Here is a 25,927-nt window from a genome sequence, read left to right on the forward strand (position 1 = left end):
TTTTCTTTTCTTTTCTTTTCTTTTCTTTTCTTTTCTTTTCTTTTCTTTTCTTTTCTTTTTTTTCTTTTCTTTTTTTCTTTTCTTTTTTCTCCTTTCTTTTTTCTTTTCCTTTCTTTTCTTTCTTTTCTTTTCTTTTCTTTTCTTTTCTTTTCTTTTCTTTTCTTTTCTTTTCTTTTCTGTTTATGTATTTATTTAGAGAGTGGGAGAGTGTGTGTGCATGAGCAGGGGGAAGGGCAGAGAGAGAGAGGAAGGAGAGAACCCTAAGCAGGCTCCACACTGTCAGTACAGAGCCCGATGCGGGGCTCAATCTCATGAACCGTGCGATTATGACCTGAGCTGAAATCAAGAGTTGGTCACTTAACCTACTGAGTCACCTGGGTGCCCAGGACTTTCAAGTTTTTTGAATATTTGTAGAATATCTTTGGGAATCTGAACATCCTTGGCTCTACATCTTTCTTCAAGTTATTTCCCTTCAACTCTGTTGAAATTGTATTTATCTTTTAACTGTCTTGATTCCCCGCTCTACCAGATAGAATCTCTCTCTCTCTTTGAGATTCAACTCCCTCCCACCTTTTTCTGAAATTCCAAAAATTTTTTACTTTTCCCTATTTTACTCACTAAATTTTTGTTTCAATGATAATTATTTATGTGGTCATCACTCCTATGAGACTGTAAACTCTCTGAGGGAAATGTCTTAGTGATTTTTAAATCCTCTGTGTTCATCCTTTCCTTCCTTCTTCCTTCCCTCCCACTATTCCTCTATTCACATAGTCATCTTATAAATATCACGTGCCTATGGTGTGCCTGCATAGGTTAGGGGATGCAACGAGCGTGGTTGCTACCTTCCCAGAGTTTGCTCTCTAGTGTGTACTGTTCATCAGAGTAGCTTAGACAAAGCTGTCATTCAGTATTTGTTTGTTGATGGAATGAAGCGGAATTGAGATGTAGCTATATTTTGAGAATAGTCCTCGTCTAAATCCCAATTAAGTTTCCTACACTTTATGCAGCAGTGAAATCTACATTGACTGGCTGCTTTTCCTTTGAATCCATGAAGGGCATTCGATAAGAAGAGGACAATTTCGCTCCCCGAAGCGAGCTTGGTCTTCCTGAGTCATTTAAATATCAGGATGAAATACTAATGACAGATATCGCTGCACAGAAAAAATATTTATTTCTGATGCTTATAGACAAAGCCTATGCTAGTTTTGGATGTGTGTTTCAGGCAGTTGAGAAAGCCCTCTTTCAAACATGTGTACATGACCACACAACCAACGTCACTCATTTTTAATGCTGCAAAAATGGTATTGTACCTCATATAAATGCTCTTGCTTCCTTCCCTAGATTTGATCCTGCTTCCTACCTGACATTTTGCACCACACCCTCTTGTTTGTTGTCTCAAGGATCACGCTCAGAGAACATTCATAGTACAGGGGCATTGAAAGCCACCTCTACAAATGAAAATATTGAAAATTCAACCTTTTGGTTCACTCCCTCATTTGCTTATCCTTATACCACTGGGCTTTTTCCAACTTCACAGATAACAGAGAGCCACTCACTGTCCTTAGAAGCAACTCATTTCCCTCCTCACCCTCTCTAATAGTTCTGTTGGACTCCTTTCCCTGGAGCTGAGAGACACTGAAACGTAGCAGCAGGCTGTGTCTAGACAGGCACAGGTGCTGTTATTTTGACCCCGTTTTTTCAGTTCATAGTTTATTAAGGAGGAAAGAGCAAGTCCTGTAGTAATTAATCGAAAATACCTTCTTTGGTTGTGTAAAAAGAATTATATAAACATGGCACATCTGAGGGTAACTCTGTCCAAGCCTCTGTGGCTCTGCATTATTCCTTGGAGCCTTTAGAGGGCAGCAGCACACAGGAGACTTGGGGCAGCATGTCAGAGAGGCAAACTCCCTACCAGACCAGAACCTTCTTCCCAGTCACCATGCCAAAGGTTGGTTTGCCAAGCTCTGGCCGCTCAGCCTCTTTCTTTCTTTTCAGTTCTCATTCTCTCTCTCTCTCTCCCTCTCTCTCTCTTCCCTCTCTCCCTCCCTTCCTCCCTCCCTCAATGTTAAAATTATACACTCTGATGAAGTCGCCCCTCAACCGGAAAATGAAAGCTCCAATGAAAAAGTTAGACAAGCCAACAACAACAAAGAAAGAAACCGGGAGAAAGGGGAAAGGGGGATGGTGAGGGGGAAGGATTTAAGAACAAGAAAAGGGCAGATGTTTCGTAAATATATGCAAAGCAAAACTGGGTGTACCCTGAACACTTCCACAGGGAAACAGACCAATCATTGTGCACTTCCTCCCGCCACACTGGTGGAGTTCTGCATTCAAAAAAAAAAAAAAAAAGAAAAAAAGTGTGGCTGGAGGCACCTGCCTTTCAACGGTCAGTTCTGACATTCTCACTGAATATCTCCCAATTGTCCAAAGAGAACAAAAACATTTTCATCTCCCCACTGCATACATTTCTCTTACGAGAAAAAGGGCTGCTTCAAGAACTGGAAAGGCATTTTAAGGTGACTGGTGGCTGGTTTTTAACTCTCATTGTGCCGGCCCTGGCAACAAGCTTTGGGCTGAAACATAGCAATGAGTAAGGTTGTGGATGATGCTGGCTCTTTCCTTACTAGACATATTGCGTGTGGAAAGAAATATGCATTGAAACATATTGATGAGATGGTAGGTATTAGGCATGTTAAACGCGTGGAAATTAACCAGATCGGTGGCATTTGATGTATATATTTCATACTTCTTTGCACATATTGCACACATACAGTGATGGCAGTGCTTTCTGCAACATATGGAAAATAAATATTTTATCCGTGTGAGCTCTTATCAGGCTCCTGGGGCTGTTGAGAGGCGAGTGCTCTCTTCCATCTCCCTCTCCCAATTTTCTCTCTTCACTGGGCCCCCACCCTCTCCTGCACATTAACATGCCTTCCACTTATCAGCCTGGATGGATAGGAAAGAATTAGTCAGAATCTCCTTTTGATAAATAATTACTCAGTCATTGAATCATGACAATTTAGACCAATGATGCTCTCCCCTCAATTTTGGGGGGAATGGTAACCATTTCCTTATTCTCTTTCCCCAAAAACCATTGGAAAGGATCAAGAGAGTATTTGGGGAGGGGGGAAGAGGGGAGGTGTAACAAATCACCCAATGGAACACAGTCCTACCATCAAGTAGCTGTGTGCCCTAGGCAAATTACTGTGTTTCTCTGGGCCTCATGTCAAGTGATTGGCAGAGTGATGGCACATGGTCAGTGCCCAATGATGGTAGCTCTGAGAGCATCAGTTCTATGGTTTTCATCGTCTCAGCTATAAGAAGGCACTTCCTTTATCTTAGTAATCTTTTTTAATGTCTGGACTCGGGCAGGGACAATGGACTGTAATTGTAGCAAAGGTGGAAAGAATGCTAGGATAAGCAATCTCCCCTTCAACACTTTGATCTTACTGTATTACCCTCCTGACACTGTCTTTCTGTTCACCTGTCTGTCATTGCTGCTCCTATACCAAAAGCTCCTTTTGAAGTTGAGGGTTAAGCAAGCTGCACCTGGACCATGGAAGTCTATCAAACCTGAGCACTATGGTCCATGCACTGAGGTAAACCCCTGGGATTCTCACTTATCATGTCTACTTACAACTTATCCCTTTACTACTCTAATGTTCCCAGATCAATTTAAGATGTTTTCATAATGAAAACATTTTATTCTCTCGATTTTTTCAACCTTCGTGGCAAGGCTGATTTATAATGTTTTTCAGCGTATTTCTCCCTCGCTGTGTCAGTCAGGATCCTGGCAAGAAACAGGTGGCACACTCAAAGGTTTTAGCCGGAGAGGGTTTACTTTAAGGACTGTATACTGAGGTGTAGAGGAGGTAAAGGGGCGTTCAAGGGATGGTGAAGCACCACCAGGCTAGCAGCGGGGGAAAGCTGTTACTCTCAGCTTTAAACTTAAATGGAAGGGGCCAGGAAGGCGTGGCATTTAGTCTAGTCAGATCTGCAGTTAGGGGGCTGGACAAGTCAATACCTTGCCGAACGCGGGCTCCGTGAGAGTGGGGATTTTTGTTTTGTTTGCTGCCACATCCCTAGTCCTTAGAGCTGTGTCTGCAACATAGTAAATGCCCAGTGAATTTTAGCTGGTCAAGTAAATATATTCACTTCCGATGTGTCAGACATTATACACATATTATCTCACTTAATTATCATAACAATCCAGATAAGTAGGCAGGGCTGCTGAGCGTGGCTGTGCAGGTGGTGTGGGAGTGGGCAGGTTTTCAAATCTAACACTTGTGCCCTCCGTACTCACCCCCAAGCCTTGAGACTGGCCCAGGGTACTGTCAACCCACTGAAGGGCATATTTTTGTAATTAGTCCACATTTTTATACTTTATTCACCTTAGTGGTTTGGTACCTAGCAAGTATGTAAGTTTTATTGCTGTTTCTTCTTTATATATGAGAGAGCCGAGTTTCTGAAAAGCAGAGCCTGCAAAAGTTAGAGCCCAATACGTCCCTGGTAGGACCTGTAAAGCATGAAAGCAGGTGTTGCCACACAGGTAAAATGCTTCCTAGGGCAGAAACGGATGCTCACTTGTGGACCTCCCTGTGTTTTTCAGGACACTGTAAGTCCTGATTTCCGGGTCTGGATCACAGTTCTCTGCAGGAAGGTAGGAGTGGTAAAGACTCTTCCTTCTCCCAAAGGATACAGAACCTGGGAATCCCAGCTATACCCTAGCACAGCTGTGCCACTGGCACCAGCACAGTTATGCTGGGATGCAGAAAAACCCAGAAGACCATCCAGATGTGGGAATTTCTAAGGCACTCCTTGCACTAAAACTTAAGGATGAATGAAGGTGTTCATACAAGTAAGTTCCTTGCCTGGATATAAAGAATTTTTTTTTTGTTTTTAAGTAGGCTTCATGCCCAGCACAGCGGGGACTCACAACCCTCAGATCAGAACCTGTGCTGAGGTCAAGAGTCAGATGCTCCACCAACTGAGCTACCAGCAGCCCCTGAAGAAACTATTTTTGCTCTTCGTCATATCTTTGGTCCCCAGTAGTACTGCAGATCGCTCTGATGGTCCCCATGTCTGTGCTGTCCAGGCAAGCCTGCCTGTCACCTACACAGCCACTACCACCAATCACCATCCAGGAGACTGAAAGCATTAAAGGTGAAAAGCAATGCAAAGAACAAAACAAAACAAAAACACCAGCTTTATCCCTTTGGGTATGATTTATGCCAGAATAGCTAAAGACGTAGAAAATAGGAATGTGAAAATCCTACCTGAAAGCCTAAGAGGGATGTTAGTCTCCCAGGGTTAGTGTTTTCCAGTAACAGAGATGTCTGTAAAACACCATCCCGTTACCTGCCTCATACCATACAGGAAAGCTTGAAAACACAACTAGAACGAGGTTTTGTCCTAAAATGTATAATTAAGTTATTTTGCAGGCAGAGCCTCTAAATAATTTAAATTTCTGGCTTTTCCAGGAAAAAAAAAAACGCATATATTCATCTGTTACTTTTAGCACCGGTTAATGAATACTTGATACCAAACTAAGTGTTTTCCTGGAGGCATCGTATCTCCCACCCCAACTTATTTCTGCACCTTGCCTTGTAAGGGCTGTACTTCTCCTACATCAATGGCTGACACAGAGGAAACTAAATCACACTCACACAGCCATGCATCCAGAGGGCAAGGTTGAGCTGAAAGCAATGGCTGCGAGACGTGGCTGAGGAGCCCAGAGTCCACAGGGAGAGCGTTGGCCTCCTAAAGGAGCAAGGAAGCAACAGCCCAGTGCCGGCATGCAACTCAGACAACAGGCAGATGCGGACGACAGAGCTGGCTCATGGATCTGAGCAGGGTGGCATGAAATGACAAGCTGCGGTGAGAGTCAACAGAAGGTGACAAGAGGCAAAGAGGGGGCGCGGGAGCCGCCATCGCTTAGGGTGGGGGTGCAGACGACCAGGCAGAAGAGCACCAGGCCCTGCAAGGTCTGCCCGGGTCTGGCTCAGCACAGCCCTCTGGTGAGGAGGGCGCGATGCTGCTCAGGGCAGGCGTGGCAGGCACCCCACGACTGAGTCTGGTGACCTCACTGTGTTCCGGACACGAAGCCATCTAAACTTTCATCTGCATGAAAGTTACAGCTGTGTGAGTTTTGTTTGTTTGTTTGTTTGTTTTTTAAACTGGGCGAACTAAGAAGCCTTTCGTTGGAGGCAGGGTGTACTCACAGTAGTTTCCAAATCAATGGTGTCACTCTTCAGGTAAATCACTCCAAGGCTTGGGCCTAGTGCAGATGTTCATTGGGGCAGGGAACAGAGAGCGGCTGCATCTAGAGCAGACAAGAAAGACAGGCTGTTAAATGATAGGTGATGGTGATCATTCACGTTGATGGAGACAGATCATTCACGTTGATGGGACTCAGGTGAGAGTCTGGGCCTGCACGTTTGCACCAGAGAGCAGCACGACAGGGGAGGCAGAGGAAGAAAAGAGGATGTCACCCAGGGTCCGTTCTCAGGGTGCCCACCTGACGGCCGGAGTGGTCTGGGATCTTCCACCACACCCTGTCTGTGCAGATGGAGTTGATTTTGTGGTGGGGAGATGCAAGCCTGCTTGAAAGATGGGGGAGGGTGGGGTGTCCTTCAACCTTGTCAAGCCAGCTCTTCTTCTGGTGTCCTTGACTCTACTGTAGCCCCTCCTGCTTCGCTGCCTAGTTCTTACCTGTTCTAAAACCACCATTGGGGGTGCCTGGGTGGCTCAGTCGGTTAAGCGTCCGACTTCGGCTCAGGTCACGATCTCGAGGTCCGTGAGTTCGAGCCCCGTGTCGGGCTCTGGGCTGATGGCTCGGAGCCTGGAGCCTGTTTCCGATTCTGTGTCTCCCTCTCTCTCTGCCCCTCCCCCGTTCATGCTCTGTCTCTCTCTGTCTCAAAAATAAATAAACGTTAAAACCACCACTGGCCTGGCCAAGGTCTGAGCTCTTACTGTGACTCCGCCCTATACTATGGAACCTCCACTGTCTCCTGTGTCCTCTAACCTGTGGCTCTCAGCCTTAGGGGCTACAGGACTGACCTCTGATTGTCTCCAGCCTCGCACCCAGAGGTCCTTCCCCAGGTCTTGCCCCTTTGGCCACACGGAGCCCTGACAACCACCTTATTCCCGAAACTGTCCTCCCTTCTCACTGGAACACTGCATTATCCTGACTTTCCTCCCACCTCTCAGTTCTCTCCTCTGCCTCCTTTGCTGGCTTGTCTTCTTTCTCCTGTTCCCTAAATGTACCTATTCCTCAAGATTCTCTTCTCAGGCTTTGCCTACACCCACCCTCCATGAACTCAACAATTACTTCTCCATAGCGAACACCCACATGACTATCTTTAGTTCCTGCTTGTCTACAGAGCTCCAGATCCACATTCTTAATAGCCTCTGGTTATTGGTTCATTCACTCCTTTGTTCATTCGTTCATTCATTCATTCATCTATTCATTCATGCGTGTTTGCTTAGCATCTATCAGGCACCGGGAAAAGATGAATAAGGTAGGGCCACTAACTTCACACCTCCATCAAATACAGCACAGGCACGTCTAATTCAGAAAGTTTAAAACAGAATTCATTGCCTTCCCTCAAACTATATTCCCATTTCCTGCATCGATCGGTACCCTCTTCACCCAGTTACTTGGTCCTACCATGGAGGAGTCATCTTCAATGCCTCCTTTTCTTTTGCTTCTCACATCCAATCAGCTGCCAAGAGATGTGGTTTGTGCTGAGGCTGTGCTTCCTAAATCAACACCTACTTTCTATCCCAATACCTATTTGTCCCTTTATCACCTGAGCCTGGGCTCATGCCAGGGCCTCCCTATGGCTTTGCTTCCTCCAGGTCCTTTTTACCTCTAGCCAGTCCTTCACACCAATACCACATTAATTTTCCTCCAGTACCATTCTAAACATATTATTCCTTTGCTCTTTGCCTAGTGGACTAAATTCAAACTTCTCAGTTTGGTATTCAACGCCTCTACAAGATAGCCCCAGTCTAATTTCTACTCCTTTACTCCTACACAGCGGCAAAGTTCCGTTCTTTTGCATCCAAATTCCACCTCATTTATGAAGCCTTTCCCAAAGGAAAGTGTCCTGAGTCCTCAAGCACTTTCTGCACTACTCCCTTTGCACGTTCTACGGACTCGGATTGTTATTTATGTAATTTGGCTCCTTCTCTATAAGCTCCTAGGAAGTAGAGACAGTTTTTACTTGGTGTGCCCCTGTAGTGTGCAATGCCTTGCACACAGACTTGCGCTCGGCTGGTGTCTGCTGAACCAAAGTTAAAAGGAATCAAAATTCTTGCTTAGATTCATGGAAATGGAGACTGAATTGGAAAGACATGAAAGTTCATCACCTCTCATTTTTCAAATGAGATTAAGGGAACTTACTTGCTCAAGGCCACATCCCTGTTCCTGGTTGAGCAGCAATAACTGATAGAAAAGGTTACGAATCTTTAAATATCTATCCCTGCTTGCTCGGCACCAATAGGCCCAGAAGACCGTTGACAGTGACCAGATGAGAGAGAGTGAGGGGCTAATGGGGTACACAGCCAGCAAGCATATACTGGGTTCCAAGATACAAAGAATTTTGTTTCACTTGTTCACTTCAATAAACTGAAATAATAAATACCCTTTTATAGATAAATGACGTTAAAAAAACGAGGTGGATTTCAAAGAACAAGGAAGTAAACCTTTCTAACATGATCCACAGAGACAATTATGAAAATATTGCAAACACCACTGGGGTGATAAACTCAGGGTGAAAACCAGGATGAAGAAATTCCTCATGCTTTTGAAAAGCAGTGGGCTCAGCTAAAGTTCTTGGTGAAAACATGCCATAGTAATTCTATGGTTAAATTCTCACCTTGTGGAACCAGAGGCTGTTGGCATTCCTGCTATAATGCAACCCACATCAGTACTTTTTCCACCTAGTTTTGTGTGGGATTTATCCTATAAGTTTGTTTACATTCTCACTTATTTTTCTCTCCTTGTGTCACGACACTTGTGGAAATGCATAGGTGAGTGCTCCCAGGTCTGTTCTAACTTTCTTTCCTCTCATGATAGGAGAAACAGTAATTGCTTAATCTCCTTTCTATCCTCATCCTCAACCAGAATCCTTTCCTCTCACCCAAAGATGAAAATCTCCACCCCGTAAACACATGGGGATGACAGTGTTCACCTAGGTGAAAAAAACAGGCTTTTCCAGGAATCTCCGTAGTGTTCACTTGGCAGGAAAGCTGGGCTCTTAAATGGTAGCCTACAGTGCTATAAGACCTCACCTGCCTCTCTCAGGTGAGTACTTACTCATTGTTACTCACTGGAGGAAAAACTTGGTACTATTAATCATATTCTTTTTGGCCAGTATGGTGGAGCCATGCTATGAATCGAGACATCCATTCAATAGCAACACCCCAGTAGCCACATAAACAGCAAATTGGGCTCAAGAGCTCTCTATAGTTCTTACTAAACCATCTTATGGCCAGACAGGTTATCAACACTTCACCAGATATAGCTTCCTTCTCTTTTCTCCCCCTGGCAACTACATTAAAATGATAAAGGATATCACTGACTGATATGTCTAGTACATTGCAATGAAAAATCACCTGAAAGCATACAAATTCATTGTGTAATTAGATAAGTGTACATTTTAAATATGCCTAACATTTGACTTAAGTTGTGCATTTTATAATTAAATGGAGATGGAATCTTTCTGTTCTTTACTCAAACTCCCCTTTCTTAGCCTCACATCCCACTGCTGTAATCTTCCTTTCATTTTTTGGCAGCCTGTCACCTAATCCCCCTTCTTACTTCCCTGCATGCCTCACCACACACCTAAGGGGGCTATTAGTCAGAGCTACTGCACAGTGTGGTATATTTTGTTGCTTAGAGGGTGGTTAGGCTCTAAAAAAGACTCCACGAGGGGCACCTGGGTGGCTCAGTTGGTTAAGCATCAGACTTTGGCTCAGGTCATGATCTCGTGGTCCGTGGGTTTGAGCCCCGCATCGGGCTCTGTGCTGACAGCTCGGAGCCTGGAGCCTGCTTTGGATTCTGTGTCTTCCTCTCTCCTCTCTCTCTGCCCCTTCCCTGCTTGCACTTTGTCTCTCTCAAAAATAAATAAAGCATTGAAAAAAAAAACACTCCATGAAAATGCCTTCATGAGGTTTCATATTTATTCTATGCAACGGCTTTCCATATCCAATGTACTCATATTTTAAGTCAAAAGATCATCTTTTTTTTAATTTTATTTTTTATTTTTTAAAATTTACACCCAAATTAGTTAGCAAAAGATCATCTTGAGAGGCTATTGGAGCTATGCATGCTTCCCAGAATCTGGAAATCTAGCTGTTCTCTCTGCCTCTTACATCATCACTGTAATAAAGAATCTGCTCTTGGAACCCAGCTGGCAAAGTTCTTGATGGTGTCAGAGGCAGGGGAGACAGTGGGTCATTTCCACTCCAGTCTGTTTTATTGTTGTTGACGGCTCTGTAGCTCTGTCTTGCAAGCCCTTGGAGAGAAGAGCTGTTATGTAACACACTGCCACAGATCACTGCATGGAATTTTCTGTGGAGGTCTCATTTCACTGTGGCTCCTCCCATTCTTTGGAAATCAAGCCAAAACATTCTAAAATGACACACGGGGCCTTTGTGACCAAAGCTTACAAAAAAGATAATAGTAACAATAATAGCTACCATTTGTTAGATGCCTACATTTTTGTTAGGGATGGCATGGGGAATTTTTACACATAAATACATCCTCACTTAATCCCCACAGCAACGTTGTGCTGAAGGTATTAGCGTGCCCATTTGACAGATGAGGAAAAGTGAGACTAAGAGAGCTCAAGTAACCACTCCAAGATTAGAAAGCCATGGATAGTGAGGTCAGAATTCAAGGTCAGATATGAGCCCGATCCCTCTGACTTTAAATCTGGGTTATTATTATTATTATTTTTTTTCAACGTTTATTTATTTTTGGGACAGAGAGAGGCAGAGCATGAACGGGGGAGGAGCAGAGAGAGAGGGAGACACAGAATCGGAAACAGGCTCCAGGCTCCGAGCCATCAGCCCAGAGCCTGACGCGGGGCTCGAACTCACGGACCGCGAGATCGTGACCTGGCTGAAGTCGGACGCTTAACCGACTGCGCCACCCAGGCGCCCCTATTTTTTTTAATTATACAACTGTTCCAACACAGCATGGACACATTTCTAGTTCCCACTGTGACCTCAGCACAAGAAAGAGGCTTATGCTATTTCCATGATGATTCAGAGCCACTGGAAACACAAAAACCGGGAGCACAGACCTCAGGTGAAGGAACTCTTTCAGAAACTATCAATAAATGGAGCTTCCTCCTAGCTCCTTTCTATTTGAAGATGAGAACATCTTATATCGGCCTTCTCAAATGCTAATGAACAAACGAATCATTCAGGATTTCTGATTCAGCATGTCTGGGACTGAGTCTGTGATTCTGCATTTCTAGAAAGCTCCCAGGTAATGCCGATGACACTGGTCTGGGTACCACAGGTCTTATGTCTGACGCTCACCTTCCTACTGTTTTCGAAGGAGCAGTTCAAGCTGAATAACTTGGCTAACAGCACACACGGCATGACCGGCTTCTGATTCTGGGCCAGTTTGTCAGGTCATCAGGCATTAGACAGAATTCAAGGAGTTTCTGGCGTAGAGCACATTACGAAAAAAAAAAAAATTGTTCCTCGATCCCCCAGGGCTCCACTAACCCCATTGGAAATTAAAATGATAATGCCTCTAACATGTAAAGTTCCTATTTTTTACATTATTGTTATTTTTAACAATAATTATCTGGTAATAATTCAAATAACACCTTTCCTCTGAGAAATTCAACGAGCTTTACTAACCTTAATTGTCTAACAGCAATTCCCAGGTGTAGATAAAGCTGTCTCAAAGATCACAGTAAATTTAAAATTGTTCCACTTCCCTCCTTTCTTTGCCCCAAATGTAGTGAGGAATTAGTGGTGAGGGTTTCCTAATTGGCAAAGACCCACTGTCTCATAATTTGAGGCTAGGAAATTTTACAAAGGTGGGATAAATCCAAGAAATAATTGGCAGAGAGGTGGTTGTAGGACACAAAATATTGGTGAGAGAAAAAAGGAGGGAGAGTTAAAGAGAGCAAGAGGATGAAAAGGGAAAGTGAAATGATAGAACCAGCTGGATGACCTTGGATGAGTCATTTAACCTGTAGGAGGCTCAGCATTTTCCATTTTCCAGAAAACGTGGATTCTATGATTTTTAAGGGCCTTTAAAACTCTAATAGTCCCCTGAGAAGAAGGATGTGGGGATTAAGTTGCTCATCAACCTGTTAAACCATTAAACCTGTTAAAGAAATCTATTTGACTTTTAACTATTTAACTAATCACCTGAAATGAATTCCCAAGTCAACATCACTAATCCCACCCCTCTGGAAAGTGGTGAGAAAAACCATTCAAAGAATAAGTCACCGAAGGCATCATGGCCAGGCAAACAAGTCAGGAACCCCATCATCTTCAGCTTTCTAATGTTGTAAGAAATATTTTACTTTAAAATATTTTAGCTCTTTAATTAGCCACTAGTTAACCCATGTCCAGAAGAAATACCTCTGATGGCTTGAAGACCCCTGGGATGGCCCTGCAAATAGAAGGTCCTGCTGTTTGTCACATAAAATCTATGTTAATTTTCTCCATAGAGACCTCTGGATTCCTCTTTGACAATTCACAAACTCTGTTAATAACACTTGCATGTCCCAGGAGACATGGAGCTATCAGGTACAGTTGATTCTTGTTTTCAAAATAAGAGATCTTTCCGATCAGGAGACAGATATGTATCTCAATACATACGTATCATATATGGATATATACATATGTATACATACGTATACAGACGGTAATAATTTTTCTGGTTTTAATGAATGACTGGTGATGAGAACTCCTTCTCTAAGTCACTCGGCTCTGGAATCTTTCTGAGCAGAAAGTCTGCCACAGGTCCTGGCAAAAAGGTCATTTGAAACTATATAATGAGGACTCCAACACGGACACGATCTATGGTGCAGCATATTTGTGTTATAGCGGAGTTATCTATACCTTGCTTCTTGTACTGAGTATGTTTTCTGGACTAGTCATTACAGGTTGTGGCTAAATGGAGAAAATAGGCACCAAGAATATCAAAATGACATTACCCTGGAGAACACACTGTCACTGTCTCCAGAGTGAACATCACTCCACTTTTCTTGCTTCCATCACCTCCATTGTAACCTGGATCCTGTTAACTAAATGCTGTGTGGCATGTATTGTGCTTGGCACTTTTCATACATCGTTTAGTTTCATTTCTTATAATTACTTTGGGGGTAGAGATTATATTCTGATTTTATAGATGAGAAAACTGACATTTAGGAAAGGTGAAAAATATATACCATAGGTCATAAAGCCAGAGAGGGTAGCAAAGCTGGGCTTTAAGGCCAGGTTTTAATCACAGTGCTCTGAATCTTAATCTACACCTAGCTTGTGATCTCCTGCCTGCATCCCACTCCTGTTCATTGGGGTGCTTGCCATAGCTTTATTCTAGAGTCTGCATCATGGTTCTCTGCTGCTTTCTTGAGCCTGTTTTTAACCTTCGCCCAAACCTTCCACATTTGATTTATATTTTCCCTCTATTTCGATTGATACTTTAGTACAAAACTCATTACCATTTTCCCCCATGGATTTTTACCACCACCTTCTCCAGTGACTTTATACCCCTCATCTTCGTTCCAATGTACTCTTTAAGGCTTCACATTTGACATCAAATGCTCCAACCCCAGCTTGAGAACCCCCTTCCTTAATGCCTAAGAAATCAACTCTTTCACCTGGCCATTAGTAGGCCCTGGCTGACTTCACTGGATGTCTATGTCCAGCCTGGCCTTACTCTATGATCAACCATTTCAACATTATTCTCAATAACCTTTCAGATTTCCTTGATCCCCGACCCTCTGTATACAGGGTATTTTCTTGTGTTCTTCAACCATGAATCCATCACCACGTATCATTCTCTCCCACCCTCAGTACAAAACCTGACACATGCATGTCATCTGGACCCTCACTCCTGCTCAGCGTTGCTTCTAAATACCAATCTCCAGTAGTTTTTCTTTTTAAAAAAATTTTTTTAATGTTTATTTATTTTTGAGACAGAGCATGAATGGGGGAGGGTCAGAGAGAGAGGGAGACACAGAATCTGAAGCAGGCTCCAGGCTCTGAGCTGTCAGCACAGAGCCCGACGTGGGGCTCGAACTCACGGACCGTGAGATCATGACCTGAGCCGAAGTCGGATGCTTAAGCGACTGAGCCACCCAGGCGCCCCTCCAGTAGTTTTTCTTAATACGTCCTACTTCAGCGAGTTCATGCTCCATTCTCTTCTTCAGTTGATGACCTTGCCTCCTACATTGGTAAGATGATCTAGACCATCCAGTGTGGTAAGCTCATTGGCTCTTATCTTCTTCTCTGATATCTCTGGATTTTCATCATTTTGCTCTTCAAGATATATCTATGCCTCTTCCCACACTCTCTCTATATGCTGGAGGTCATCCTCTTTTCTTCTGATCTTTCTCCTTCCCTTTGGTCCCATCACTGATATCTTCTTCTCTGTAGTCGATGACATATCCATTCGTAATAGTGCCAGATTAATCATCACAAGACCGTGTTTTGCCCTGCCTCCAACTCCTGCCCTTCAAAATGTTTCCAGGTGGTATATCTCAAAATGAGTTTTATGGAACACTATAACTCAAAAATGCACCCTAAAGAAAATTCTTTGGTTACAGAAATATAGGAAACACTGTAAGCAATATGTTTCTCTTGCAAACTTATAATGCACATAAGGATAGTAAAGGTGCTGAAGACACCCCCCACCATTGCCCAGAGTTATTAGATTACAAACCATTCCCCTGTCCTTTTTAGAGGGAACACTTATCAACCTCAGAATATACTTAGAGAAAAGATGGTTTAATGGATTTCCCTGGTTCCAGATTCTTTAGCCTGGACATGTAAGTTTACTGAATCTATACCAAATAGGCCCTCTCAGATTTCCTTTCTGTCAATACTCCATTTGGTCTAGCCCAGTTAACTTACAGGGTGTCAGAAAGACTGAGCACATTTGTATTTCTGAGCCCCTGAACACGGTATTTTGGCTGTTTAGTGCCTTTATCATTTTTTCTCATCTAAGCCTTTCCCCTTCTTCAAGGCCCATGCAAAATGATGTATCCCTTATGAAACTTTTCCTTGTGAAACTGTCTTGGCCCATATTGAGTTCTGCCACTCACTGAGCACTAAAATAAATGCATATAGTCTAATGCCTGTTTTCTGTATCATTGGGGAGAGAGTCTATTCTCTAGGGCATGGATCTTGTTTTGTACATTACAGAAACTCTAGCACACAGTGCAGCCCTTTGTGCATAGTATGGGATTATAATCATATTAAAAGTTGCCATAGATACATATGGATAACATTGGGACATGGTAGATCCGAATTTGATTTCTGTAGCAATTGGGAGAGTTTAGTATGCTACAGACCCAGGTGGAATGTACCACCACCTTGTTGGGAAGAAATACCACCCACCATTACCATCATCACCTCTTCAAATGGTAACACGCATGCTTTGAGGAGACAAAGACTAGACCTAGGTGAGCAAAGGTAGCTGTTTTCTTGGGTGAAAACAGGAATTTGCATTAGTTGACAACAAATGGGGAGAAGGGTAAAACACTCCAGGAACATCCAAGGACCTATAAAAGGTACCACTAGAACAGATGCCTCTCTACCAACGATGAGATTAACATTCATGATCATCAAATCATGGTAACCTGATAAAAAAGAAAAGGCTGTTTTCCTCTACAGGGAAGTCAGGGGCAGTCGTGTGTGAACATTCACTGCTTACAACGTGCCTGATACCCAGAGTATGTAGCGACCACCTGCAGAATGTCAAAGGACTGACAGTACTCTTCGTTTCACTCATATTCCAACTCTCTTTCTCTTTGGGTCATTGTGAAGACACGTTACATTGGAGAAGTCAAGGCAGCTTTACTACCATAGCACAAGATGCAGCCCCCAAACAATGAATTCCATCTTTCTCATAAAGTTCTTTTACTGACACATCATTTAAGAGCAACAGCAATTGTAAGTCTCAGGCAATCGCCAGGTATTACAAGGCTTTGCGTTTTCCAGATTAGCTGTTATCTGAAGTTGGGACTTAATGCGTTCTCTAATACTGAGTTTGTAGTGAGGCTAGGACTAGAAATTTGGTGTCTTGATGTCTAGTCAGGGAGTAGTATGAGGGAAAAGAGTATAGTTTTTTTCCTTAAAACTAACTAAAGCGGAAACAAATGATATTCATCTTTTAGCAGAAGAGGACATGCGTTTTATTTAAAGTACAGTCTGTGAAGTATTTTGCTACCTTCCTGGATGCAAAGTGTTATACAAACAAAGACTTAGTTAAAAACTATTTATAAATGAAAATGTTTACTTAGGTTTAATTTAAAATAGGTATAGATTGTATTATGTAATGTGTGAAATAGTAGGATAATGGTAAAAATTCTATGGTCCTTAGTTAAAAGTCAGGAGAAAGAATTACAGTATTTATTATTGGTAGTAATTAATAAATAAGTGCTTTTAAAACTGGGATTTTCATTGTGGGAGATTACTGGGTTGGTGAAGCGAAACGGCTTAGATATTTTTCTGCCATGCTCCTTTAGCGTTGTCTTTCTGGACAATTTACACATTTGAGAGTGAAAATGAACGGTGGCCTGACTTTTGGATGTGTGATAGGCCATTGGGTCAAGGATGCTGTTTTCTGAGAGCCATGGGCTGTCTTTACAGTAAAATATCTTAGTTCCTTCTTTTTGTAGTAAAATAGGTAGTTTACTTTTATGTTCTGGGTGAAGTCTGAGATCTCTGCATCCCTCTCCTGGATGTCACCTGTGGCAAGAGACAGGGGACCTATTGGCAATGCATTACATTGATCTAGACACATTAAAGGTTATGTGGTACTTTCATGGACACTCTCTAAAAATGAGTTCTCCCCATCATGAGTTACCTAGATGAGAAGACTGAGGTGGAGAAGAGAGGTTTAAGTTTCCTAGATAATGAGCAGTAAAGCTTAGTCTTAAAACCAAGGTTTTCAGAAGAACCCTCCCTAATTTTTTCCCCTAAAAATACCATGGCTGCCAACAAGCTTTGTAGTGAATCTGAGAATCAGAGAACTAGGTGGAGAATCAGAAGATCTGGGTGCATCTTCTGGATCTGGTAAGAATTAGCCATGTGACCATAGCCAAGTCACTAACTTTTCTGAACATTATAAACTCAAGTGCAAGGAATCAATGAATGGCATAATTACCTTCCAGCTATAAAGCCTCTCACCTGTAAAAGAGTATTGATTACAAAATGTGTGTTTTTCCTATCTTATAAAGTTGTGGGCTGAGGTAAGCTGAGTATGCGAAAGTAGTTTGCATTGTGAAGCACTGAATCATTGTAGTCTCAAAGAATGAGCACTAGAAGAATTAGGAATGGGTCCCCTGTGTGTGTGGGAGCTGACAGCCCAGTCCATTTCCATTCAGGTTTTGGGAGAAGCTGTAATAAATCAGTCAAATCCCACACTATCCCCTCCTCTCCCAGTCTGTCACAGAGCATCACTTGAGCCAAGTTCCTTGAGTGGGTGAGCCAAACCTCCAAGTTCCAACCTCTCTGAGTAGAAGCGACAGAGGATTCTGAGCCACAGTGCAGGTGACAATTCCTGTTCTTCCAGGTGTTTCTGAAAAACTGGGGAGACCCTGGGGACAGTACGTCCAGGGAGCTGGGGAGGAAGGTCAGATGGCACTGCTCCCGAGGCCCAGTTTTCTCTTGCACGACTCTGCAGCCTGCATGATTTTACCTGACAGCCCCAGGAGACAGAAAAGACCCAGAATGAGCAGGGGCCTCCTATCCTGATAACCTAAGTGCTGCTCTGATTGAAAGGCAGAGGGTATCAGCAGAATGGCTGTACTGAGTCGGCATTGATTTCTCCAGCCTTTGTCTGCGTCTGGTTTCTGTCTCGTTTGGAGGTGGTTACTGTTACTACAAGCAGCATGAATCATGTCTCTGTTAAAAAACAGAGCTTCAATTGTCTTACATAACCCCTGGTAACTGAACGTCTAATAATAGCAAGCCATTTACAGGTAGGGAGTCTGTCTTCCTCCCAGACACACACATACACACACACATACACACACACACACACACACACACACACACACACACACACTACTCCCAGTGCCTCACAGTAAAGGGAGACAGACAGGGAGGAGCAGAGGGAGAAAGGGAACAGCACAATTGATTTTTTTTATTTTAAAATATATTGAGTAATCGTGCATCACAGGCTTGATGACTGGTATGTTTAACTGAGTTTGTTTCATAAACTGAAGGAAACAAGCATTCTTCTTCAAAGAATTCGAAATAGCAAGAAACTCCAAACACGGCAGACAGACACCTTCTCTAACATTCTATGGCTGTGTGTAAAAGCCCAGACCCCAAAGACGGAAGGCAGGTATACGTGGTAGGAGGAGGGTTAGAAGTCTCACGGGGCTGGCTGCTCCACTACCAGCGAGCTTTGATTTTCAAAGGACTTTTCCTCCTATCCTTTCTGCTCAACCAGAGAGAGAGAGAGAGAGATTCCAAAGGTTCTTGGCTACCGTCATTGCATAAAATTCCAGAGAGAGAAAAGCAACTGAAAACACGGCTGCAGTGTCCCACTATGCCTGTGATACAGTGTCAGGCACTGTAATCTGAGCCACTCTCTTTGGGAGAGAGAACCCGTGCATCTGAAGACTTGTATTTTTCCCATGAGCCTAATCTCTGCCTTGTAAGACACGATGAGGTCTTTTCGTACATGATCCCAACTCAGCCACCCGTTAAGGTGATTACCAAAAAGCAAATAACAGGACAGGCTGAAAAATGACTCAAAAATTATAAAGGTAAGTTGTCTTTAAACCACCCATGTGGAGGAAAACATTAGGCTCCAGATGGCAAGTTAAAAAGTGTACGAGGGAAAAATAATATAAATTTGCAACTTGCATGTCTCCATTTCCTTACTGCCTCATCATGGCCAACCTAAGAACAATCACTGCAGGCATTACTTTTTGAGAGTGCATTCCCAAGAGCCCCACAGCTCTAAATATGGTGTAAAGTCGGCTGGGGGAAGACTTTATGGAAAATTACAGATGGAGGCTACATTCTGCCACTCATTTGGGCTAGGCCTATAGAAGGAAAACTTTCTTCTCTCTTTTGGTTATTCAGTAACATGGAACAGTGGACTAGGCTAGTTCAAACCAAAGACTGTCCTTGGAAACACCCATTTGGAAGACCAGCACCTGGGCTAGTCTGCTGCTCATCAGTTGTTAGTGATAGAAAGCGGCGTATGGATATGGTTATATGTCAAAGTGGTGTGTGTTCCCTCACAATAGGATTTACTGTGCCTCTTTTCCTTTTAGAATGCTTTCCAAATCCATAAGCAAAGTAGTTTTAAGTAAAGAAGAGAAAGAATAAAAGAATAAAAAAGAAGAGAAGAGAGAGGAAGAAGGAGAATTACTAATGTTTCATTAAGCCCACTTGCAAATCTGGCTGGAGTGCATAATAAAACTGCACTGCTGTTCTCTGATGGTCTTTGCTACTGGCCATATGGATGTGGCTTCTGGAGGAAATGAGTTCTAGGTTTTTCTCACAAATACACAAACGCATAACGGTAGGGATGGTCACCACTAAATCACCCCGCCTAACAACAGGACCACAGTGGTGGGATGTGGCTGATGGGGCTAGAATCTTCTGCTTATTTCATTCACTTTGCAAAGTAGATAGATCTTAGAGTTGGTACAATGGTCGACTAAATGTTTAATATGAATAGCCACAAGACGCCACTGTTTTCTTCATCAAAGTCTTTCCCTTCTAACTACTGTGGTGATATTGCTGAATGATTCCTGCTTCTGGAAGAGCAGGCAGGTTGCCTCTCCTCCTCTCAGCCTCACAAATTAGGCTCTCCTCTGCGTTTGTGAGGGGATTACACTTACCTGAAATTTCAGGGTACTATGTTAGTCAGTTCCTTCAACAGTAGTGTGGTTGGTACCTGAGCAAGGACTTGGTGGGCCAGACACATTTCAAATGTGCAAGTGGATTATTAATATTATTTGCATTGCAATAATATGAGCATTTCTGGATGGCTGCTGACAGCTAGATCATAATAACCACATGTGGTGCAAGAAACCACATGACATTGTATCAAAAGCTTAGAGTTCATATTTCCAAATAATCTAGAGATTTTTTTTTTTTAAAGAGAAATGGCGGGTGCTGTCCATGCTGTCAGCATGAAGCCCAGTATGGGGCTTGATCTCACAAACCCTGAGATGACCTAAGCTGAAATCAAGAGCTGGACGCTTAACCGATTGTGCCACCCAGGTGCCCCCTCCCCTTTCATTAAGCATTTATTGAATGCCTCTTGTCAGTGATGTACTGTTTATTCACAGAAGGGAGCTGGGCTATGCCAGGCTCTCATCATGTTCTTTCTCCTCTAACACTGAACAAAATATCAGTATCAAGTCCAGCCTTTTTTGAACCCGATAGGCAATCAGTATGTAGTGACTGGCCATGCTGATGATGGTAGGAGCTGGTGATACTGATGGCAGTGGAATGACTTCCTTATAAAGGCACAGCAGTTTGAGAACATCTCAGGGACAGCTCTGAAGGGGTAAATGAGCAGATCTGGTCTGATCTATTTACGCATTCCAACAAATGTCTGGAGCTCCAGAAACTTCGAAAAGTCTGATAATATGATCACGCTATTTTTACAGGAATGGTATGATTCTTAGGAAAAAGAGGCATATATGTTTATCTAGTGAGCTTCTCCCTATTTGTAGAATACTCAGAATACTTCTGAGAACCCACCTTAATTTTTAGCATCATTTATAAGAATCCAGCAATTAATTATTATAAAGGAAACTTAAATCCAAAGCAATTTGAGAAGTTTGACAATTAAGAGACATTAAAACAACACTGGTGGAATAAGGCAAAGTTAGTGTTCTCTAAACTGATTTCAGAGAATGGTTTGGCTGGAAGGCATCTGACTATAAATTGGAGGATCCGGGTCCCCTGGCCGTGTTTGTTAATAACTGCAACTGTAAGGTTAATGACCTTACAACTCATGAAGCTTCTCTTGAGCCTTACTTTCCTCGTATGTACAATGGGAGTGTTGGATGAGATGGTCTTTAAGATTCTTTCCAATTTAACATTTGCTGATTTTAACGTAAGGAAAGAAGACAGAGCAATTCCCCCTTCCTCTCATTTTGGTGAGTATGTTGCTTTCTCCGGATCTGTGTCTCTGTGGTTTGCATTAGGCTTAGGTTTCTGGATTCTAGATGTCATATAGTAAATAATCATGTCATTTTTTCCTAGTATATGTGGGAAAATAATAGAATAATTCTCCCTTTCCTTCTATATCAATGTCTCTTCTCGATCAGATTTACACATTGAATAAAACCATGATCATCCAGGCCCTGAGGAAGATTCTTCCTTATCCTCATCCCAGCCCTCACTCATTCTCATGCAAGCTTATCTGATTGAGTTATTTCTATATTTACGTCCTGGCTATTTTTTCTCTTTCAACTTGTTGAAATCCCTGGTAAGCATAAAGCTGCAAAAAACCAAAACAAACAAATAAAACAAAACAGCTCTGCTTGAATAATTTACTTCAGTGAAAGCAATGTAAGAAAACACTGTAACACTCAGGGAGAAAGAAAAGCTTTTTAAAATGCTCCTGTATCTTAGAAAAGACCAAATAAAATGTTACTTCGATGATAGTTTCATATGTAGTTACTGTTTTTTCCTTTTCAAAGAGAATGCTACATATTGGGTTTAGAGTCTGTGTACAGACGTGTCTATTTCTCCCAGTATTTCTCAGGCCACTTCATCCTCAACGCCAGGAAGGTCCAGAGTTTACTGAGCTAGCTTTACGTAGACAAAGGAGCCACACAGAAAACCCAATACTTGGAGCTTATATCATATCCTGACTAGGCACTCCAGTTCCTCATGACTTGCTCTTTTCCATCTCTCTCCTGTTTCTTTGCTGGTTTAATTCCCGTCACCTAGGATGCCCTCTGCTTGCCTCCCTTTACTGCCCAAGATTCTTCCTATCTTTCAAGAGCCACCTAGCTCAAGCCCCATTTCCACAAAGCAGCTTATGTTGACCCAACTTGGGACCCAGTGGTAATTTTCATGGCTAGCGAGTGAAAACTAGCCTATGTGACAACCAGGAATTACTGACAACACATATTTAGCAAGTGCTCAGAGAACACCAGAGAAAAAGACTGTTAAGAGTTGCAGGGTCCTCACAAAAGGAAGAAAGGCTTGAAGAACAAGCCCAATATAGAGGCCATGGTACATAAGAGAAAAGCTGTAGCTTTGTAAATAAGAGTTGTGGCCTTGTAAAGGAAAGTTGGAGTCTTATACAGAAGGGATTGTTTTTGAATGGCCTGACCTTTCTTTTCTTTTCTTTTTTCTTAATAAAGGAAAAGTAAGAACTCTCTTAAAAGAAGAGGTTAAGACATGGGATATAGCAACATATAGTGTAATAAAGTTTGATTGTACTAATTATGAAGCTAAAATGTCAAGATTTTAATAGGGAGAATATGGGGCACAGCAAAAACAGGCAGACAGAGATTATGTGTATAGAATCTGAATTTCATCTACCCACAAACCCCCTCAGTCTGATGGCCACACAATGAATTATGATAAACTCTGACATTGCCTAGCTGGGCTTACATGATGGGCCATGATATACTCTGATAGTAAAAGATAGAATGAAGCTCCGAAATGCTGGATGCTGTTATATATGTATATGATTTTATTTATGTGTATATTTTTATATCTATATATACAAACATATATATTTGTATGATGTTTGGCAACCTCACTCATGGTATTCCTGTGAAGTAGGCATGTGGTAAACATAATTAGCCCATTAAACAGATGGTAGGGCTCTGGCATATCTCACCATATTCTAAAATGGTGGAGCTGTGAGCAGGAACTGAAGAGAAAGTGCAGTTTGATGCACGGTTCACTGCAAATCTCTGTGAATTGCTACTTTCCTAAAGACAATCTGGGTAGGCTGCGTTTGGCTGAGAAGTGGGGATGGTTTGGGAAGCTTTAAAAATATACAAGGGGACAACTTTTCACATTCATTCAGATATAGTATCTTCATTTTTACTTACTAGGGACATTTTTTGAAAAACAGCTTTTTATCTTAACTCATCTGTGTTCCAAGCAAACTCCCAAATTGCTGAGCAGATTAAAAAAAAAAAAACACACCCACATGCCAAATAGAAACACTGGGTAAGTGTGTGTGTGTGTGTGTGTGTGTGTGTGTGTGTGTGTGTGTGTGTGTTTTAATTGTCTTAACAAAGTGCACTATTGGAAAGGATGAAGTTGAAAAGAGCTTTGGTACCATAAACATAAACACATAGCTATCACTGTAGCACAGTGATCAGATACGTGCAAAAGCACGTAATCCACTTTTACTCAGCTGAAGTATGTATGTGGCTGCGGCACTGCCACACCATGGTACAGCTGGCTTTCGAGAGCCTGTAATTAAATATACCAGCCCAATTCTTTGTTGACAGAAACAGGGGCTAGCAGAAGGGAAAGGGTTACTAAAAGTTAAGACTTGCATTTACAAATGTATTTGAACTGGCTTCAAGAAGACATGAAACATCAATACATCTGGAGAATAGAACTTGCACTTGACTGTTCTTTACCATCTGGTCTCAAGAACATTTTCTGCTTGGAAGTTGCATAAGCAATGAAAACACACACAAACAACTTCCTGTACCATGTTTTTGGTCACTTACAATGACGTATTACAAAGTAAACCAGTTAAACAGGCGCAGCGGTGCCTTACTCCAGATGCCACCATACGTTATATAACTAAGATCAATGACAGCGAACATCTTTATTTTAAAAGATCTGGACTTGAACAAATATTCAAGAATAAATAGCCTTCCTTCCAAAGGGTTTTTCTTGAGTAGTGTTAGCTAGATTCTAGGTTTTTAATGTCACTGCAAGACTTCCTAATTTTTTTCCAAATTAAAAATAAAAGATCAAACAAAACAACAACAACAAAAACCACTCTGGGGAATGAAATGTCCCATATATATATATGGTTTTTTTTAATGACATAAACTTGTCTCTTTAAGCAATAAACTATATATTACACTTTTTTCAATACAAAACTTTTACATATCCCTGTTTTCATAAACAGACTAAGCGGATCGTGTTTACATTTTTTCATATGATACGAGGTCACCCTTGTGAGTGCCCATTGCTCCTGTTTTTCTTGAGATTTGGACTCATCTCTCACTGCTCAGTCTAAGGGCCATAGGCTAAGTGGCAGCCATTATCCACTGCTGTAGCTCCCTGGCGTCACTGTCCCAGTTTTTCAGGGCCCTCTCCTTCCAAACCTCTATGCTAGGTATATTTTCTAGTCCACTTTGGGTTCGAAAATCAGGTAAATGAGTGCTATACACACAATATTGCTCGAAAGGAGGGTTTGATCAGAGACGTTGGGACACTCATTTGGATGTTTGAGGGTCTTTATTCACTTCTATGCGAAGGGTTGTAATTCAGAAGTCTGAACTGCCAGAAAATCACAACCTCAAAGTTGTGATTGTGTAACACAGAGTGTGACATTTATATTCTTTTATTGCAAGCATTCGTGTTTTCAAAGAAGTTGCTCAGTAATCCATTCTTGATTACTTTACTTGTAGGTTTCTGATCCATTCCACTTCCCTCCCTTGATTTCTGCGGCAATGTAACTAACATGTAACTTTGACAAAGAAATAGTACACTTTTAAGGGTAAGGTAAGTCTTGGAAATTCATCATAGGGGTGGAAGCAAAAATATATAGTCAAGTTAGAACATTTCTCTGGGCTTCCATTTTCCCCCTAGATTTTGAACAGGACTCTGGCCTTATTGGACATAATGTAAAGGCTTTAAAAATTGTGAAGGTATTTGTAATAATTTATACGTTCAGAAAAAAAGTAACATCTGATCATCTTTTCTCCCTTTCCCCCAAAGGGTAAATCCAGCATCATTTACAATCTGTGATAAGATAGGGATTGTGTTGAAATATATCTTTTCCCTATCTCTGAAAATGGATTTTTAAGTAACAGAGATTTTTAGTTTTCTAAGAAAAATAATTGTGTTAAGACTGTTGGGGAAGGAAAAGGGAGAACCATGTTTAACCTATAGGAGGGGAAAAAAACTTTTTAAATACTTTTAAATACACATATTTTATAAGCTAGTAACAATTCTTACTTTGAAGTCAGTTCTCAAGAAACTCTAGTTGTTAACAGTTTGAAATCTCAGTTCAAAGTACATAAAAATACTCCATGATGATTCATACTTTGAGCTAATGCAGATCAGTTGTCTGTTTCCTAGTTGGTCTGAACTGGTGAAGTTTTGCAAAATAAACAGCAAAGCTTCTTAGAGCTACATTTTCTACTTGTCTGATTGGTTTGTTAATTCTTGTAACCTGTTTATACGATGAAAAAATACTATGTAAGTGCTATGTCTACTTGTTACTGATTATTTTTGGATAAAGATTGTTTGCGGGCAAGTGTCGATTTTACAGCAGCCAAGGTTACTGCAGACTGAAGCAGAAATTCAGGCATAAACTGGTCTACCAGTTTTCCACAACAGCATCTGAGGACATGGTTAATGAGTTCTGAAATTCATTCGCAACATTGTTAATCTTTTAGGAATCTCATAACCTTGCCTGACCTTTTCATAATCGTGAGAGAGAAGCCTTGAGAAATTAGAACCAGTTGTCTTGTCCTGCCTTCCTTTCTTCTAGTTATTCACTTTCTTT

The 25,927-nt window shown here is 41.9% G+C and overlaps 1 protein-coding gene across 27 annotated transcripts in view; it reads right to left on the reverse strand.

The window, feature by feature from the left end:
• The window catches only part of ZBTB20 (zinc finger and BTB domain containing 20), a 774,657-nt gene that overhangs the window by 51,841 nt on the left and 696,889 nt on the right, over positions 1–25,927 (reverse strand). For all 27 annotated transcript variants that reach the window (XM_040484983.1, XM_040485001.1, XM_040484982.1 and 24 more), the window contains one exon: positions 6,225–6,325. The gene's annotated coding sequence lies outside the window, so the exon portion shown is untranslated. The remainder of the gene's footprint in view (positions 1–6,224; positions 6,326–25,927) is intronic.

The sequence above is a fragment of the Herpailurus yagouaroundi genome, unplaced genomic scaffold (genome assembly GCF_014898765.1).
Source record: "Herpailurus yagouaroundi ecotype Mexico unplaced genomic scaffold, PumYag 162, whole genome shotgun sequence".
Taxonomy (NCBI): domain Eukaryota; kingdom Metazoa; phylum Chordata; class Mammalia; order Carnivora; family Felidae; genus Herpailurus; species Herpailurus yagouaroundi.